The 19,319-nt window shown below is 43.5% G+C and overlaps 1 protein-coding gene across 2 annotated transcripts in view; it reads left to right on the forward strand.

Moving 5' to 3' along the window:
* Positions 1-17,265: 17,265 nt before the first annotated feature.
* Positions 17,266-19,319, forward strand: part of RNF180 (ring finger protein 180) — a 52,140-nt gene continuing 50,086 nt past the window's right edge. For both annotated transcript variants that reach the window (XM_025388408.1, XM_025388409.1), the window contains exon 1: positions 17,266-17,373. The gene's annotated coding sequence lies outside the window, so the exon portion shown is untranslated. The remainder of the gene's footprint in view (positions 17,374-19,319) is intronic.

The following is a 19,319-nucleotide window of genomic DNA, read 5'->3' on the forward strand; positions in this document are numbered from 1 at the left end:
ACCACTGTATCTGCAGTGCCTCGTATTTCTTCCACACAGGATCTTCTCAATAAGTAGTATTTAATTTTTTTAAATGCAGCTTTTCATTACACACTAGCATCTGGAAAGGCATGCAATTCTATTTCCCAAATTCATTACGAACATTTGCTAAACATTCGCCAGAAGGGGGCAGCAAAGCTTCACCAGCCCAGCAACCGGCCATCATGCTGGGTCAGCAATTCAGAGGGGCAACTAACGGAAAATTAGGCAAAACAGCTTTCACCAGGGAGTCTGAGCTGAAGGAGGTAAGGCCAGAGAACTCAGCTGGTTAGGACTGCGCCCTGGCTGAAAAACAGAAAGACAGATAGGAAGAGACAGAAAGGCAAGGCTTGTCCAGGAGAATGAGACCCACATTAGAGGTTCACAGAATGAACATTCAGGTGGTCAGGGAACTTAATCAGGTGCCAGAAAATTTGGCATATTATCTCAGCAAACTCAGGCAAACCTTTTGGCAATGTCTACAGGGAGGTTTCCCTTTCAGATAACAAGTCTATTTATCATTATAGCTAGAATCTGGGAACCAAAATACACCTACCCCTATTAAGACAGGAGATTTATGCCAGTCCTAACAAGTGTGTCACCAAGAAGACAAAAATAAGTCAAGTACAATCCCTATCCTCTTGAGGATTACAATCCACGGCAGAAAATATATGAAAGCTAATAATTAGCTTTCCCTGAGGGCCATGTTTCTTTTCATAATTGCAGTGCCACATCTCATATTTTGTTAAATAAAAATAAAGATGGTAAGTGCTTTGGTCTAGGTTGCTGCAGTAGAAAGCCAGATGTAGAAGGAACTGTGACTCTACCTCTCATGCAGGCCTGAGTCTGGAGTGTGGTCCTCCTGTGGGGTTGCACTTACTCTGGATTTTTCCAGAAAGACTGTCTATAGGTGCCTCCATGCTGTGTTCCTGTGAGGGAAGCCCCAGCTGTGTAGCTGAGTCTGTGGTGGAGTGCCAGAGGGCAACAAGGACCCGTTCTCCAAGCCCCTTCACCATCACAGAGGCTGCCTGCCTGATGGGGTAGAGATGCAGACTTTCCCTACTGCACCCAGCACTGCAATTGTATCTCTGCTGTCAGAAACTAACCACTAGCGGGAAAATCTGGAACTTGAGGCCTGCTTTTCAGATTCTTTTGTTCTATGGGGTGATCCCTTGATGTGCTGCTCTTCCCCTTCCCCTAGGGATGGGGCTTCCTGAGAGCTGGACTGCTGTGATTGTTATTGCTCTTCTGGGTCTAACCACCCAGTGGGGCCACCAAACTCCAGGCTGGTGCTAAGAAATGGCTGCAAAGAGTCCTGTGATGTGGTCCGTCTTGAGGTCTCCCAGCTGTGAATACCAGCACCTGCTCTGGTGGAGGTGGCAGGAGAGTGAAGTAGATTCTGTGAGAGTCTTTGGTTGCAGATAGGCTTAGTGTGCTGGCTTTCTTGAATGCTGATGATGCTGGTGGTGAAGTTTTCATGTGGACAGACTCAGGGCCTCTGGTTAGCCAGGATACTGCAGGTGGTGGTATTAACTGTTGTTTTCTCCTTCCTGGGAGCAGGGTCATTCTGTCATGAGTTGCTGTAAAGGCCTGAGTTGGTTGGCCTTCAGCCAGGAGATGGTGCTTTCAAGAGAGCACCAGCTGTGTTATTAGTAGTCGGATATAAGCCTCCCCTAAGTTGACGAGGTTAGGTACTCTGGTTACTCAGGCAATGGATGGGATGATAAAGCTCTAAAGTTTGAGCTCAGACTCTCCTCTGGTGGGCTTGCCATGCCACTGTGCGGATTGGGAGGGTGGTTCTCAGACCAATGAGGTTATGTTCCAGAGAGGAGTAGTACGGCTGACTCTGCTTAGCAGTATTGTTCACCAGGTAGGTGGGGAATAGCTAGTAGCAAAAGGTCTCACCCATCTCCCACGCAGTACGCAAGGCTGGTCTCGCTCCCACAATGTCCTACTAACAATGCCAAGTTTAGATCCAGGCAGCTTGCTCTCCTGAAACTCAGACCTTGCCTCAGGCCATAAACTACCCCACTTAGCAAGGAAGCACTGCTTTCAGGCCTTGCCCCTCCCCATCTGCCAACAAAGTTGGCTGTAACTCCTGCTCTTGTATCTGCAGCAGTTCCCATTCACCCCCAGATTCTGTCAAAAAAGTTAGTGCCCAGTTAAAATTATTGCAAAATTCAGTTGGAAGCTTCTGAGACCCTGTGACCCTTCCCTAATTCTGCTGAGTGCCTTCCCTGAGGACTCCTGTGAAATACAATCAGGGATGGCTTCCCTGTGCTCAAGCTGAAGGATGGGAGTGCCTACAAGGTTCTTCCCATTGTTGCTTTTACTTTTATATTTCACACAGCTCCCTAAATCCATTCCAGCTCTAGATAAGGTTAAATCCTTTTCTGGTGATCTGTATTTTCAGATTCCCCAGTGCGAATATGTGTTTGAAGGCAGGTTTTCCCCCTTTCAGACTACGGAAACTCAATAGTTGTTCATCTGTCTCATGGAATCTGCAGTGACGCGTGCTTCTTTCAAAGATCTGTGAATTCTTTAGGTTTTCCTGGTATCCTCCTGCAGTGGTTCTTGGAGCAAAAGTTCACGGTGTGAATCTTCACATGCCGTACTGTCCATCTGAATAGGAGGTACATGTTAGCACTATCTTCTGTCCAATATCTTCCCCCTGTGAAAGGAAATTAAATGTTGACACCCCAAACTCATTTAGCCAAAGGGAAAAGTCAAGCTAGGAACTGGGTCATGCAAACCTGTCTCCACCTTTTGATTCCTAAATAAAATAGCTACAAGATGAAAAGCTACCCACCTTCCCCATGTTTTGCCAACAAGGAAATTCCTGGTGAGCTGTTACAACTTCACCATGGCAATGCTAACTGATAGCTTATCTTGACAGGTGCAGTCACCCAGGCTGCCAGACACAAATGTGTATCAGATTGTTCCCCTACCCCATTTTGTCTGTATTATCTTATGTAAGATGCAGATTCCCCACATTTTTCCTTTGCCCCTTTCGTTTAAGTGAAAACTGTGTGCTTCTCAATATCCTGCCCTTTCCCCTTTAAACTTGGAGCCCCCAAAATCATCTTCGGAGAAAGGCATAGACCTGTCTCCTGTGAGCATCCTTAACTTTGGTGAATAAATCTCCAAAAATGATTAAGACTTGTCTCATCATTTTCTTTGACACCCTCATCATGACTTTTCTATAGGCACAGGTAAGGACAGGGATAGTCATATCCCCTCCAATAGTCCTTTAGGTCTCATGCTAAAATATCGAGAGGAAATGAGAGGATTAGGCACAAGAAAAAGCAACAGATGATAAAATATTGTTGTTTCATCTGGGCCAAGGAACCCATCCTCAAACCTGCTATCTTCTGGCCAAAATATGGATCAGATGAGGATTGGGTCTGTCAACTTTTAATTCAGTATGTGAATGACAAAATTCCCATTTCGCAGGGATTACTTTTTCAACGTTTCTGTGGCTTTATTGCATCCGTGACAAATCTGAGCCCCATGGATTACCATTTCAGCTCTTCTTTCATGACACCTTCATTCCTTTTGCTCTTTGTCCTGTGACCACGCTCACTGTTCCAATCCTGAACTTCATGTAAATCACATCAATTTACTGTTTTTGTTTCTCTTCTTGGGTTGCTGATCATTTTTAAGAAAATCTCAAAACCCACCTACACATTTCTGCCATCATTCAAGCCTCAGCTGGCTCCCTCTGACATTTCATAATCTTTGACTTTGTACTCAATTAACTACACATTCACCACTTATACTGAACATTTTTTATTTTTTCCTGTCAAATGTCCATTTCCATTTGTTTTGATAACAGCACCCCAATATTCCTTTGGGTAACTACGCCTATGTCACTTTCAACCTTTGTGGTCTGAGTAGGGGACTGATTCCCTTCTACCCATACACACAGTTTTATGGGTAAGCAAATGATATGCAAAAGACCAACTTGCTAGTTATTTCTCTCTGTGGGAATGAGCATGTGGTCCAAGTCTCTACTGGAAGCTCAGTTCCAGAACTTTGCTGGAACTAAAGAGGTATTCTTTTTGCATAGTAGTTGCCAAACTGGTTGAATTTAAACCTGGAGCTACTAGTGGCCACTCTTGCCACTATATAAACTGATTCTGCCTAAAAAGGAAGCCAGCACAGAGAAATAGAGGGAAAATGGTGAAAATATATTGCTGATGGTATCATTTTGTTGTTAAGAACAAATAGTTCCCCTTCAAAGGGTTTCAATTCCTAGTTATTTGTTCTATTCTAAAAGGTAATCATACCCATTCATCTATCAGCCCTCCCTATCTCTGCTATGCCCAAACACTCCATGATGTACCAGACCTGTCCTTCCCATCAAACGCCCACCCTTGCCTCCTTTGATGATGTCCAACAGTATCCTAGATTACCCTAGATTGCAGTGAGCCTAGGTTGTACGGTCCGACCCCAGCTCACAGTGGGAGAACACAGGAACAGGGTCTGAGTTATGGATTAAAAATCTCCTGCTCTCCTTTGTTTTGTGTGTTCTCCCTTGCCTCTGCCTTGCATGCAAGAGGCACCCTTCTATAGAAGTAAATTTCCTTGCTGAGAAAACTTTTGCCTGAGTGCTAGTTTCACTTTGTGGCACCAAATCTTTGTTTCTAACAATTTGGGGGCCTGCCCAGGATTCCCATTTTCCTCTGGGGAAGGGGTCTCTGGTCATCTCCCATGGGGAGATGCATCCCACTGCCTCCTTGCGGTGGTCTCAGGGGCTAGAGGTACAGCCACCACCCGCTGTGATGAATAAACCCGGACTCTCAGCAATGTGGGAAGGAAAGGCTTGCATACAAACACCATGGTGACCAGATAACTTCGTGCACAGCCCAAGGTAAGAAAAGCTGCAGAGGGGCAGCGAAGTATTTCCTTGGTAGTCGAGGTATCTTGGAGGTTGAAAGTGTGCGTAAATGATCACTGCTTGTGGTGCTGCTTGTGTGAATGGTGATAAGCACTACTGTTGTGTGGGGTGAGTGGGTTCTATCTGTGGTGCTGTGGTCACTTCATATGGCTTAGGGTGGATCCTGCCATGGGGCTTATATCAGCATGTCAATGCTAAGAGGGATCTGATTTCCCACAAGGGAAGTGGCCAGATAGGACGAAGCAAATGGAAAGGAGTGCTAGAAACCTCCAGTAAGGGGCGTGAGCCTCTAGAGAAAAGGGAAGGCAAGAGATCTCTAGTAAGAGAGGTTGGACCACACACACACTCAAGGGAGCATCCAAAACCTCCAAGATTGGAAACACTCCTAATACAACAGGCAAAGGTAAGGAAGGGGATAGTCATATCCCCTCCAATAGTCCTTTAGGTCTCATGCTAAAATATGGAGAGGAGAATGAGATGACTAGGCACAAGAAAAAGCAACAGATGCTAAAGTATTGTTGTTTCATCTGGGCCAAGGAACCCATCCTCAAACCTGCCATCTTCTGGCCAAAATATGGATCAGATGAGGATTGGGTCTGTCAACTTTTAATTCAGTATGTGAATGACAAAATTCCAGTTTCGCAGGAAGAAAGAGACTATGCCGTCTGCTGGAGAAAAGAACCTGTTCTCCTCTTTCCCTTAAAGAATGCAGGGGAAGGATCAGATTTCACACTCCCCAAAGTAGGCGTAGTAAAACCAACTGCTAGGCAGAGGACTCCCAACTCCTGGGATTCTCTAAACAACCTTCCCCTGTTTAATTCTCCCCTTCTTGACCTGCCCCCTTTGTAGGCAGCTGCTGTTGCCCCAGACCCAGTCCCGGATCCTTCTCCTACTCCTATTATTCCTCCCCCTTATAAGTCTGACTCTTGGGAATTACCGCCACCCCATGAGCCTGCTCCTTGTCAGCCTAAGTATCCTTCCCTAAAGGGACTGCAACATGAAGTAGAGCAATATAAAAAAGATATTCAAAATCTTCCTTTCCCCTCTACCTCTAAGGAATCAGCTCCAACTATCTTTCCTTTGAGACAGGTGCCCCAAGGAGGAGGAGCTATTGGCTTTGCAAATGCTCCTTTGACTATTTCAGAGGTTCGAGGTTTAAGAAAAGAACTTAAGCCACTGCTAGATGACTCATATGGGGTAGCAGACCAAATTGATCAATTCCTAGGTCCCCAGTTATACACCTGGGCTGAATCAATGTTCATCCTGTGTACCTTCTTCTCAGGGAAAGAAAGGGCGATGATTTGCAGGGCTGCTATGACAACTGGGGAATGTGAACACCCTCCCAGCCAAAACGTTCCTGCAGCAGACCAGAAATTCCTGGCCCAAGATCCTCAATGGGAAAATAACAATGCAGTACACTGAGAACACATGAAAGATCTTAGGGAAATGATAATTAAAGGAATTCAGGAGTCAGTGCCCCTCACTCTGACTCTTTCCTGAGCCTGTGACATACAATAAGAAAAAGATGAAGGCCCCATGAAATTTCCAAAAAGACTGAGGGAACAAATAAGGAAATATGCAGATTTAGATCCAGAAGACCCTCTCAGGCAAGGAATGTTAAAGCTACATTTTGCCACAAATAGCTGGCCAGACGTAGCAAAGAAGTTGCAGAAACTAGAAAACTGGAAAAATCAGTCCATAGAGGAACTCCTAGGAAAAGCCCAAAAAGTACATGTGAGGAGAGATGAAGAAAAGCAAAAACAAAAACCGAAACTTATGCTATCCACCTTTCAACAGATGGTTTCAAGCCTATATGTTTCTAAACAGAGACTCCAGTCGGGGCAGGAATTATAAAGGGTCCAAACCCCTGTTTAGAGGACCCAAGCCTCCAACTAGGGGACCCGGACCCTCAGTTACCAGGCCCTCTAAAGAGTATGGGGGAGCAAGGTCAAAGAATCCCAAAACTGAGGGAGAGGAAGAACTCAGGATAGGTGCTTCAAATGTGGAAGAGCAGGCCACTTCAAAAGAGAATGCCCCCAGTGGGAAAAGGAAAAAGAAATTGTTCCGCTCATGGCATTCGAGGAGGAATAGGGAGGCCAGGGGCTCTGTCCTTTCCATCTCAAGTCCCACCAAGATCTCTTGATAAATTTAGAGGTGGGACTCAAACATGAGCTATCACCTTTTTAACAGATTCAGGGCTGCTGGTTCCTTTGTTTGCTATTGGCCCTCTAATATAAACTGCTCATTAGAGGAACTTCTCATCTTAGGGGTGAAAGGAGAAGGATTTAAAGCCAAAGTTTTAGAAGAAACAGAAGTTAAATACAAAAATCAGTCAGCCAGTATTAAATTCCTGCTAATCCCTGAAGCAGGAACAAACCTGCTAGGAGACCTGATATTAAAACTAGGCATAGGCCTGCATGCCTGCCCTGAAGGATTTTTCACTTCATTGAACCTGCTCACTACCACAGAAAAAAGTTACATTCATCCCAATCTGTGGTCAAAAGAAGGGAACTGAGGGAAACTAAGAATGCCCCACAATTCATACAAAGTTGAAAACCCCTGGGGAAAGCAGAAGGCAATATCCAATTCCTCTAGAAGGCACCATAGGCCTGAAAACTGGGACTGAAGGTCTTATTCAGGATAAATTACTTGAACCCTGTATGTCTCCATATAATACCCCATATTACCTGTAAAGAAATCAGATGGGTCATATCAACTAGTAAAAGACCTCCAGGCCATTAACCAAATAGTCCAAACCATTCACCCTATTGTCCCCAATCCATATACTATCCTCAGCAAGATTCCATATGACCATCAGTCGTTTACAGTAATAGATTTAAAGGATGCCTTTTGGGCATGTCCCTTAGCTGAAGATAGCCAAGACATATTAGCTTTTGAATGTGAAGATCCTCAGTCAGGGCAGAAGCAACAATACTGCTGGGTGGTCCTGCCCCAAGGATTTACAAACTCTCCTAATCTGTTTGGCTAAATTCTTGAACAAGTTTTAGGGAAGATATCTGTCCCAGAGTCTATATGCATGCTCCAATATGTAGATGACATACTTGTGTCTGGGGAAAGTCATAGAACAAGTATCTGATTTCTGCATCAGTCTTCTCAATCACCTGCAAGCGGAGGGATTACAGGTATCAAAGGGGAAGCTCCAATTTGTATAGCCTGAAGTCAAGTATTTAGGGCACTTGATAAGTGCAGGTAAGCGAAGAATAGGACCTGAAAGAGTCAAAGGAATTGTGTCCTTATCCCTGCCTAGTACAAAACAAGAGCTTAGAAAATTTTTAGGGCTAGTTGGATATTGCCGCTTGTGGATTGATTCATATGCTCTAAAAGCAAAGTCTCCGTACTCCAAGCTTACCCAAGAAAAACTTCACTCCCTCCTTTGGGCCCCAGAGGAAGTCAATGAATTTAAAGAATTGAAACACTTACTCATAACTGCCCCTGTTTTAGCTCTGCCTTCCCTCAAACAACCATTTCACCTGTTTGTCAATGTAAATAAGGGAGTAGCTTCAGGGGTACTTACCCAAGAACATGGGGGCCACTGGCAGCCCATGGCCTTTTTGTCAAAAATTCTAGACCCAGTAACCTGTGGATGGCCCAAATGTATTCAAACTGTAGCGCCCACTGCTTTGTTGATTGAGGAAAGTAGAAAGCTAACCTTTGGGGGAAAATTAATTATTAGCACACCTCATCAAGTTAGAACAATATTAAACCCAAAGGCAAGTAGATGGCTTACAGGCTCAAGAATTCTAAAACAAGAAGCCATTCTATTAGAAAAAGATGACCTCACTCTCACCACTAACAGTGCCCTTAACCCTGCTGCTTTCCTAACTGGGAATCCAAACCCCAAAGATCCTGAACATGATTGTTTAGATCTCATTGACTACCATACTAAGGTTAGAATTGATTTAAGAGAAACCCCTTTTTAAACAGGACGTCATCTTTTTATAGATGTCTCCTCCCCGGTGGTTGAAGGAAAAACACACAATGGATACTTTGTCATAGATGCAGTTCTTGCTGAAATAGAATCTGGAAGATTGACAAATAATTAGTCTGCTCAAACTTGCAAATTGTGTTAAATCAGACTCTAAAATATTTACAAAAGCAAGAAGGTACTATCTATACCTACTCCAAGTACACCTTTGGGGTAGTGGACACCTTCGGAAACATTTGGACTGAGCAGAGCCTAATTAACAGCAAAGGGCAGGACCTTGCCCACAAATAATTAATTACTCAAGGTTGTTGTTTTTGTTTTTTTTTTTTTGAGACGGAGTCTCGCTCTGTCGCCCAGGCTGGAGTTCAGTGGCGCGATCTCGGCTCACTGCACGCTCCGCCTCCCGGGTTCACGCCATTCTCCTGCCTCAGCCTCCCGAGTAGCAGGGACTACAGGTGCCCGCCACCGCGCCCGGCTAATTTTTTGTATTTTCAGTGAAGACGGGGTTTCACCGTGTTAGCCAGGATGGTCTCGATCTCCTGACCTCTTAAAAAGCTTACAATTACCAGAAGAAATAGCTATTGTGCATGTCCCAAGGCACCAGAACAATTCTACCTTTGAAAGCTGAGGAAATAACCTTGCTGATCAAATTGCAAAACAAGCTGCCCTCTCTCAAAAAGCACCTCTCTTCCACCTGACTCTCGTCTTTCCCCACTAGCTGCAATCCCTATCTTCTCTTCTGCTGAAAAGGAAAAATTAGAGAAACTAGTAGCTAAGGAAAACTCAGAAGGGAGGTGGGCATTACCAGACCAAAGGGAAATGCTTTCTAAACCACTTATGGGAGAAATCCTGTCCCAACTACATCAAGGGACTCACTGGAGAACTCAAACTATGTGTGATGCAGTTCTCGGAGTCTATGGATGTATAGGAATTTATACCTTAGTAAGCCAAGTTGTGGACAGCTGCCTAATATGTAAGAAAACTAATAAACAGACCCTAAGGAAACAACCTTTTGAGGGCAGAAGCCCTGGATTAAGGCCATTTCAAAGTATTCAAGTTGACTATGCTGAAATGCCCCCACTAGGTAGCCTTAAATATCTAATAGTAATAGTAGACCACCTCACTCATTGGGTGGAAGCCATTCCCCTCCCCAGTGCAACAGCTAATAATGTGGTTAAAGTATTACTAGAGAACACAATACCTTGGTTCAGGCTACTAGAAAATACTGACTTAGACAATGCAACTCATTTTACTGCAATTATCATTAAAGGGCTTACTCAAGCTTTAGGAATCAAATGTGAATGTCATAACCCCTGGCATCCATCCTTATCAGGAAGAATAGAAAGGATGAATCAGACTTTGAAGAATCCTCTAACTAAGTTAATTTTAGAAACTCTACTACCCTGGACTAAGTGTCTCTCTGTTGCTCTACTCAGGATCGTAACTGCCCCGCAAAAAGACGTTGGTCTATCCCCTTACGAAATGCTCTATGGGTTACCATACTTAAGCTCCACTAGTGATATTCCCACTTTTGAGACCAAAGATCAATTCCTTAGGAACTACATACTTGGTCTATCTTCTACCTTATCTTCCCTTAGGACTAAAGGTCTCAGCACAAACCCCACTTCTTGAGTTTCCAGTTCATCAGCATTGGCCCAGAGACTACGTCCTCATTAAGAGCTGGAAAGAAGAGAAACTTGAACTGTCCTGGGAGGGACCATATCTAGTGCTCCTAACAACTGAAACTGCAGTCTGAACCACCGAGAAAGGATGGACCCATCACACCTGAGTCAAGAAAGTGCCGCCCCCTCCAGGGTCATGGGCTATAGTCCCAGGGGAAAATCCTACCAAATTAAAGCTAAGGAAAGTTTAGCTCTCTTTCATTTATTCTATTACTCCTTCTTCTTTCCTTGTTCTGTTGCTAGCCACCTCATTATTAATGCAACTAGATCAGACTCACTCCAAACCATGACCTTTGATGCTTGTTTAGTTATGTCTTGTGGGGATCTCCAAAGCCAGAGACAGCTTGCAGCAGCAGGGAAATATCTCTGCCCTATCCACAGCAGGTGCTTCTCCCATTTTGTCATACTTGGGAATGTGTCATTTGGACCACTCAATGTCAAGAATGGGTCCCCTCAGAGGATTTCCCGCTAGCAGTTCTAAAGCCCTATAATCATTTTACTAAAGGAAGTGCCCCTCCCAATTGTCAACATAACCAATGTAACCCAGTGCAAATTTCCATCACCATCCCAACTCTCCAAGATTCCTCCCCTACCCTGAACTGTTTTTATGGTATGGGAACAGATGTAACAGGAAAAGACCCTATAGGATTCTTCAAGTTGCACCTCATTACATCCTCATCCCTCACATTTCCACCTCTATCCTCTTCTAAGGATCTTCTCCACCTAATGACAAAACCAACGTAGCTATTGTAGAAGTTAAAAATTTAAAACAAACACTGGCAATTGAAACAGGATACCATGATGGAAATGCCTGGATGGAATGGATTGAATATTCTGTTCGCACTCTAAATAAAAGCGACTATTACGCTTGTGCGCAAAGTAGGCCAGAGGCCCGAGTTATCCCCTTTCCACTTGGATGGTTTTCTGACCAGCCAGGCATGAGCTGTATGGTGGCTCTTTTCTAAGACCCCACAGCCTGGGGTAATGAATTCTGTCAAATTCTCTCTCTGCTATTCCCTGAAGTTCAACATCCTGCAGGTCAGCCCCTGAGGGCCATCCAGCCTCCATCTCCAGATGCCAATTTTACCTCACATCTCTCATGACAGGGACAACATTTGGCGTTTCTTGGATACCTGAAGGGATGCAGTGAGTTTAAATATTTCTAATAGTTTACCAATCAGTCTGCCCTTGTTCATCCCCGTGCTGATGTATGGTGATATTTTGGTGGACCTCTACTGGACACTCTGCCAAGTAACTGGAGCGGCACTTGCGCTCTAACTCAACTGGCCATCCCTTTCACTCTGGCATTTCATCAACCAGAGAAAGGGAAACCACAACACCGTAAAATGAGAGAGGCCCCTCATGGATCTTTCATCTCTCATGTTTATATAGCTGCAGTTGGAGTCCCACAGGGGGTACCTGATAGATTCTAAGCCCAAGACTAAATAGCGGCAGGATTTGAATCATCATTTCCATGGCTAACTATTAATAAAAATGTAGATTAGATAAATTACATCTATTATAACCAGCAGCGATTACTTAATTACACTAGGGATGCTGTCAAAGAATTAGCCAAACAATTAGGGCCTACTAGCCAGATGGCTTGGGAAAACAGAATGGCCCTAGATATGGTATTAGCAGAAAAAGGTGGAGTTTGTGTTATGATAGGAACCCAATGCTGCAACAATACAGTCCCTGATGGAACAATTACAAAAGCTTTACAAGGTCTTACCTCCTTATCAAATGAATTGGCCACAAAATCTGGGATAAACGACCCTTTCACAGGATGGTTAGGGAAATGGTTTGGTAATTGGAAAGGACTCATGGCCTCTACTATTACTTCTCTTGCAGTCACAATAGCTGTGTTTATTCCTGTTGGATGCTGCGTCATATCCTGCATTCGTACATTAGTCCAAAGACTTATAGAAACAGCTGTTACCAGAACCTTCCCTAGTTCTTCCCAATCCTATACTAATAGATTCTTTCTCCTGGAAGAACAACAAAGCCGAGTCATATTAGGTAAGTTTGAATAACAAAACGTATCAATTCAAGAGTGGGAAATTGTTGTTAAGAACAAATAGTTCCTCTTCAACGGGTTTCAGTTCCTGATTCTTTGTTCTATTCTAAAAGGTAATCTTACCCATTCATCTATCAGCCCTCCCTATCTCTGCTATGCCCGAACACCTCAAGAGGTACCATACCTGTCCTTCCGGTCAAACGCCCCTTGCCTCCTTTGATGATGTCAACAGCAGCCAATCGGAATTAGCCTAGATTGTGTGGTCTGACCCCAGTCCACAGTGGGAGGACACAGGAACAGGGTTTGCATTAGGAATAAAAAAACTTCTGCTCTCCTTTGTTTTGTGTGCTCTCCCTTGCCTCTGCCTTGCATGCAAGAGGTGCCCTTTTATAGAAGTACATTTCCTTGCTGAGAGAACTTTTGCCTGAGTGCTAGTTTCACTCTGTGGCACTGAATATTTGTTTCTAACAATAAGAACACTTAGATCCACACATGCCACACGTGCCTGAAGCTATCATAGGCTTATCCAAACAAACTAGTGAATATTTTCCTTGCGCTAACTTGAGTTAGGTTTCTGTCATTTCACTGAAATGAGTCCTAACTAACACACTTCTGGATGGAATGGATTGAGCAGTGCCTTAGGCGCTGTTTTCTTAAAGATTGTCATTAATACTAACAACAACAGCTGATATTTATTGAGTGCTTACTATATACCAGGTATCATTTTAAGCACTTTGCTTGAATAAAATCGTTAAAACCTCACAATAACTCTATGATGTTACTATTATTATCTCCTGTTTACAGGTGAAAAAACAGAGGAACAGATTAAGAAACTTGTCCTCAGGTTATACACTTGTAACTGGAAGATTTGAGACTCAAGCCAGGGAAGAGTTCCACACCTGTGCTATTCTTTTTTTTTTTTTTTTTTTTTTTGAGACGGAGTCTCGCTCTGTCACCCAGGCTGGAGTGCAGTGGCCGGATCTCAGCTCACTGCAAGCTCCGCCTCCCGGGTTCACGCCATTCTCCTGCCTCAGCCTCCCGAGTAGCTGGGACTACAGGCGCCTGCCACCTCGCCCGGCTAAGTTTTTGTATTTTTAGTAGAGACGGGGTTTCACTGTGTTAGCCAGGATGGTCTGCGATCTCCTGACCTCGTGATCCGCCCGTCTCGGCCTCCCAAAGTGCTGGGATTACAGGCTTGAGCCACCGCGCCCGGCCGTCACCTGTGCTATTCTACACTGCCTCAAGAGTCAGCAAATCCAGTCGCCTTTTCTCATTCTCTTTAGCCTCTTTGCCCAGTTCGACTATCCATTTGCTCTTCAAACTTGCATAGGAAGCTTTAGCTTTCCAGTCCTTCTATTAGGAACTTCATTAGGTTTTCTTTTGCCCTGCCTCCTAAATCTAAGGTTTTCCTAATAATTCTCTACTCTTTTCTTGGTAATCTCACATACCTTTGTGCATTAACTCAAGCCTCTAATTTTGAACTTCCTGCTGTCTCCAAATAACCCAAATGTCCTGCTAGGGCCTCAAATGGCATGAATTGCATCACACAATGTTGAGTTTGTAGGAAGAAATTAAATTTTTTTTATTATTTCAGCCTTGGTTGGACATTATAATTTATGCCAGAGGTTATAAAATCCAACCGTTAGGTAATAAGATTATTGACACAGGTGCTTTGGGAGGACTAAGGATTCAGCTAGCCATTATATCTGGTGTGATGAGAGATGTTAGTTAATATTTACATACTAATTACCTAGCAGTTAAAATAAATCTGTACTTATGTTGTATCTTATAATCATAAAGCTGAGTTTTTGTCTGTCTTTTTACTAAAATGTAAATGATCTTCCCTGAAATATTGAAAATAATACTCTTCATTTGTACCTTGGAGATGATGAATATTTGTTAAGATGTTTATTAAAGCAAAAAGTGTTTCTTCTCTTCTGGTTGTAAAATGACCGGAGAGGTTGTTTTTAGTTTATCACACCTGTGCAAATTAATTCCTCTCTAGGGTCATGGCTTCTCATATTTGGCCTTTCTTTAGAATCGTCTGATATCCCACACCAAGAAATTCTGATTCAATTGTACCAGAGTAAGAATAGGGCATTGGTATTTTCACAAGCACTCCAGGTTATTCCAATGTGCTTCCAAGCTTGAGAATCATTGCTCAGAAGGTACACTTTTTAGGGTTGCTCAGTAAATATGGAACACCCAGTTAAATTTTACTTTTTAGTAACCAAACATTTTTAGCATGTTTTATACTAAGAATTAATTCACTGTTTATCCAAAATTCAATTTTAACTGGGCATCCTGTGTTTTTATTTGCCAAACTTGTTAACTTTATCATTTATCTGAGTTCATCCCTGTGATTTCATCAGAAATAAGAGATTATATTACATTACTGAATCAGAAGCATCAAGACTTTCATCTTGTCTTTCTTCTTTCAGGTCTGTTTGTAATAAATCTTGTACCTCCAAAAGTTTATTTCCTTAAAAAGGAAGCACTGCAAATTCAGCCAGGAGGCCAACATTTTCCTCTAGAAGTTGCCCACATTCTCCCTGTTGTGTGTTTCCCAGGTGGTTCCCTCAAAGGAAGGTCAAGTCTCTCTCAGGCTTCAAAGCTCTCTGACATTTCTTGCCATCTCATCTTTCTGATTCTAGTTAGAGAATGTTTTCTGCTTTTAAAGGTTCATGTGATTAGGCTGGGCCTGCCTAGGTGATCTGAAATAGTCTCCCTATTTGGGTCAGTAACTTTTATTACATCAGTAAAGTCCCTTTTCTATATACTGTAACATCTTTACAGGATCCAGAGATTAGAATGTGGACATTTTGGGGGATACATTCTGCCTACCACAGTTGTTACGGATGGCACTTTCACTTCTCTCTTCAACAGATTCTCTGCCTATCCACTTTGTCATAGAATACATCCTCCAATTGCTTCCTGAGAAAGAATGCATGAAAATACTATTTAAACATTTGTATATTTGAAAATGTCTTTTTAGACCTCATACTTCATCAATTTCAAAATTGGAAATCATTTTTTCTCAGAATTTATCTTTTATGCTTCTGTCGAGAATCCAATGCCATTCTGATTTCTAAATCTTCATAAATCATCTCCTATTTTTTCCTCCATGAAAGCTATTAAGATCTCTCTGACTCATGTGGTTTGAAATTTCACAACTTTGTTATAGATAATTTTTATCTATTAAACTGAGAGCTCATGTGCTTCTATCCTTTAGTTCTGATAACTGTTGTCCTGGTTTTCTGGTAATTATCTTTCTTCTCTTTTCCCTACTAGCTGTTAGATATTCCACCTTTCCTTGCCTAACTGCCCTGGCTACTGCCTCCACTATAATGTTCAATAGAAGTAGCGACAATTGACATCCTTGTCTTATTCCTGATTTTAGGTGAAGATGTTCATTCTTTCAAGATTAAGTATGATGTTAATTATGGATTTTTCATAGAGGCTCTTTATTAGGTTGAAGAAGTTTCCTTTTATTCCTAGTTGAAGTGTTTACATCAAGAAAGGGTGTTAGATTTTGTCAATTGCTTTTCCTTCATCTTTTGAGATGATCATGTGGTTTTTGTCATTTAGTCTACTAAAGTAGTGCTTACATTAATTTTGTATGTTACACTAAACTTCCATTCCTGAGATAAATCCTACTTGGTCATGTTGTATAATTTTTTTTAAAAGTTGCTGGGTTTGGCTTGCTAGCATTTTGTTGAGGATTTTTACGTTACTATGCATAAGGTATATTAGTCTGTCGTTTTCTTGTGATGTCTTTCATTTTGTTCTTTATTTCCTTGTATTTCCAGATGGGAAGTCACTGTATACAGCCCTAATCTTAGGACAAGTTTCCAAATAAGCCACTTTAGGCAAATAAAAATTTCTGTATCTAGCAGAGAAACAAAGCTATATATTATTTTGAGGTTCCCTCCTAGCTTCCTTCCCTCTCCTCAAGCCAACTAATAAAACTTGTCTTTTATATTCCAAATATTTATAGTCGTTTGATCATCTATGAGGCACCTGCAAGTCAACATTTACTGCAAGCGGCCCCCTCACTCCCTAAATAAGCAGTTTTGATTTAGCTCCAGTCATCAACTCACCTCCCAACTGTAATTTGTTAAGCGTAGTGTCAGTCAGGTGCACTTCAGTGGTTAATCTCCTTGCACACCGGTGGAACTTTAGGCACAAGAAGGTAAGCAACGAAGATAGTGATACACAAAGGGAAAACTAAATCCAGGTAGTGATATACAAAGGGAAAGATAATGATATACAAAGGGAAAACTAAACCCAGCTTAGAAAGTCCTAGGAATGGGGATGGGTGGCTGGGACGCCGGCCTAAGATTTTAGCAGGGAACAGACCCAGCAGTTGGATGGGATCTCTGAACTCCAGAAAAGGCCGAGTGAGGACAAGGAAGACCACACTGATAATTTCTATGGCTCTGGTAAGGGGATGACAAGGGAGAAAAACCTTCCCACGGTTCCGTCTGGCCCGCGGCGCTTGTCTGCCTGCGCGAGGTCAAAGCCCGGCGCCGCCCACGCGCGGCTCGGGTGGGAACCCGCAGAGGTGGGGTGAGCAGGGCAGCTGGCGGCGGCGGGCGAGCGCCGGGGCGCCACGTCCGAGGCCGCGGGGTCGGGGCTGCCGGCACAGCTAGAGCGCTTTCCGCGGGGTTTGGCTCCTGTCGCTTCCCGTCTCGCCGAACCGGCATCGCCGCTGCTGCCGGAGTCGCAGCAACTCCTCAGAGCCTGGCTGCTGGCGGCCGGGAGCGCCGGGAGGGGGCGCGAAGCCGGAGGCTCCGGGACGTGGACACAGGTAAAGGCCGGCGGGTCGGAGTCGGGCGGAGCGCGGCGGCGGCGCCTCTCGGAGGGGCCTGGCCTCGGCCGGGCCCTGCCCAGCCGCGGTGGCCCGGGTCTCCACGTTGGCCCAAGCGGGGACGTGCCAAGGGGCTGGGCTAGGGCTGCCGCTGGCCTGGCCGCCTCTCGCCCGGGCCTCCGGTGACGCGGCGGCGGCTTAACTTTCGCACCTGAGACTCTCCGAGCGGCCTCGGGGCGCGCCCGCCTTGAGGTTGGAATCACACGGGGTGGAAAAAGCTGAGCCCTAGACGCGAGATGCCGGAGGCGTGGCGGAGGAGGCCGGGGAGGGTAGGGTGGGTGCCAGGGGTCCAGTACTGAACACTCTCCAGGTCTGAGGTGGGGAACTGCGTCCTGTTTAATTTCGGAGCTTGTGGGGACCACACACGCCCTTCCACGGCCAGTGCCTTCCGCACGGATCCACTTTCCTTTGTCTGGTCCATTTCAGTATTGGCGTCGCAATTGCTTTTGTTGCAGCCTTGGGTCCGGAGTGTACGACTTTCTACTAGGCAGAGGTCATAAGCTCTGAAATGCATCCGGGCGGAGGTGGAGAGATTGTCCTTTGGTGGGAAATTACTAGTGCTGCTATGAGCACTAACACGTATATACTACCTTGTTTTTTTTTCGAGATAGTGCTCATTATTTTCGTAGCATCTAAGTGCTTTCGTAAGTGCACCTGTGAGAGCTTTCATTAGTTAACTTCAAAGGTGCATTATGCGGACAGGTTACTATTATCCCATTTTATAGACCAGACAGCTGAGGCACCCAGGGGGAAAAGTGATTATATCAAAACTAAGCAGTCAGTCCTTGTGGAAGCTGTGATTAGAACTTGTCTGACTAGAGTTGTCCTTGGTCCAGTTGGTCTCTTAGCCTCAAACAAAATTTAGCGATCAAAGATGGACGATCTGATGCTCATTGTATTTTGTATTTTTATTTACTAATTGTTAAAATCTTTCTTAAAAAATAGAGTCGAATCCTTTCAGACTCCTGTTATAGTACCCCTAAAAGTGATACTTGAAAGATCATAATCACTCTGGTTTCAAATGAGTGGTATCATTTGAGTCGTGGAAAGAAGTAAAATTCCGTTGTCTTTTATCTGTCAAACTTTCATCTCCTGTATAAATGTAGTGCCACTGGCAGCCCGAAGATACTTGGTGACAATAGCAGAGACTCTAAATATTTAATAAGTAGAATCGAGGAGGCGAGCTGTTAGATTTCCCGAAATATTTGAGCAGCAAGTTTTTTCTCATAAAGAATAAAAATTTTAGGAGGATAGTCATTTGAATTACTTTAATGAAAATTATCTCGTAATTGTGTGCGTGTTACGTTGTACTTTATCTGTCTGGAACCATAAAAAATTTAGCAGTTTCCCTAGGGTTTGCTCTTCGTTTTGTCAATGGTATTTTGTTAGTCCATTTTTCTTCCTCTCTTTCATTTTTTATGTGTTTGGTTTTTCAAATGAAGATTTTTTCCTTCAAAAATTCAAAAAATAATATTGAAAAAAACAAGCTTTCTTTCTTGATAAAATAGACTTAATTAGCACTTTTTTGAGTGTGTCTGAGGACCAACACCAGCCTCTTTAATAAGCTCCTCATGAAGCAGGAATTCTTCCAGGCAAGAATGCAATACATTAATCGTTTTAATCTATTTCTGTAATATTTTATGACATAGCTACCTGAATAATAATGCTTTTTACTCTTACAATGTCTTTTCATCAAGGAGCATAAAGATGAAAAATTTCGCTTAAATTTTGCTAACTACATAGTACAAGGGGGCAGTATGCTTAGTCTTAATTGTTGCTTTCGTGGAATAAACACAATTCTCTGTCCCTTATACCACCTCCATTTGGCCATCTGAAAAAAGGATGGTGATCTGTCCTTCCCTTCATAGGGATATTTGGGGAATTAA

The sequence above is a fragment of the Theropithecus gelada genome, chromosome 6, assembly GCF_003255815.1.
Source record: "Theropithecus gelada isolate Dixy chromosome 6, Tgel_1.0, whole genome shotgun sequence".
NCBI classification, from domain to species: domain Eukaryota; kingdom Metazoa; phylum Chordata; class Mammalia; order Primates; family Cercopithecidae; genus Theropithecus; species Theropithecus gelada.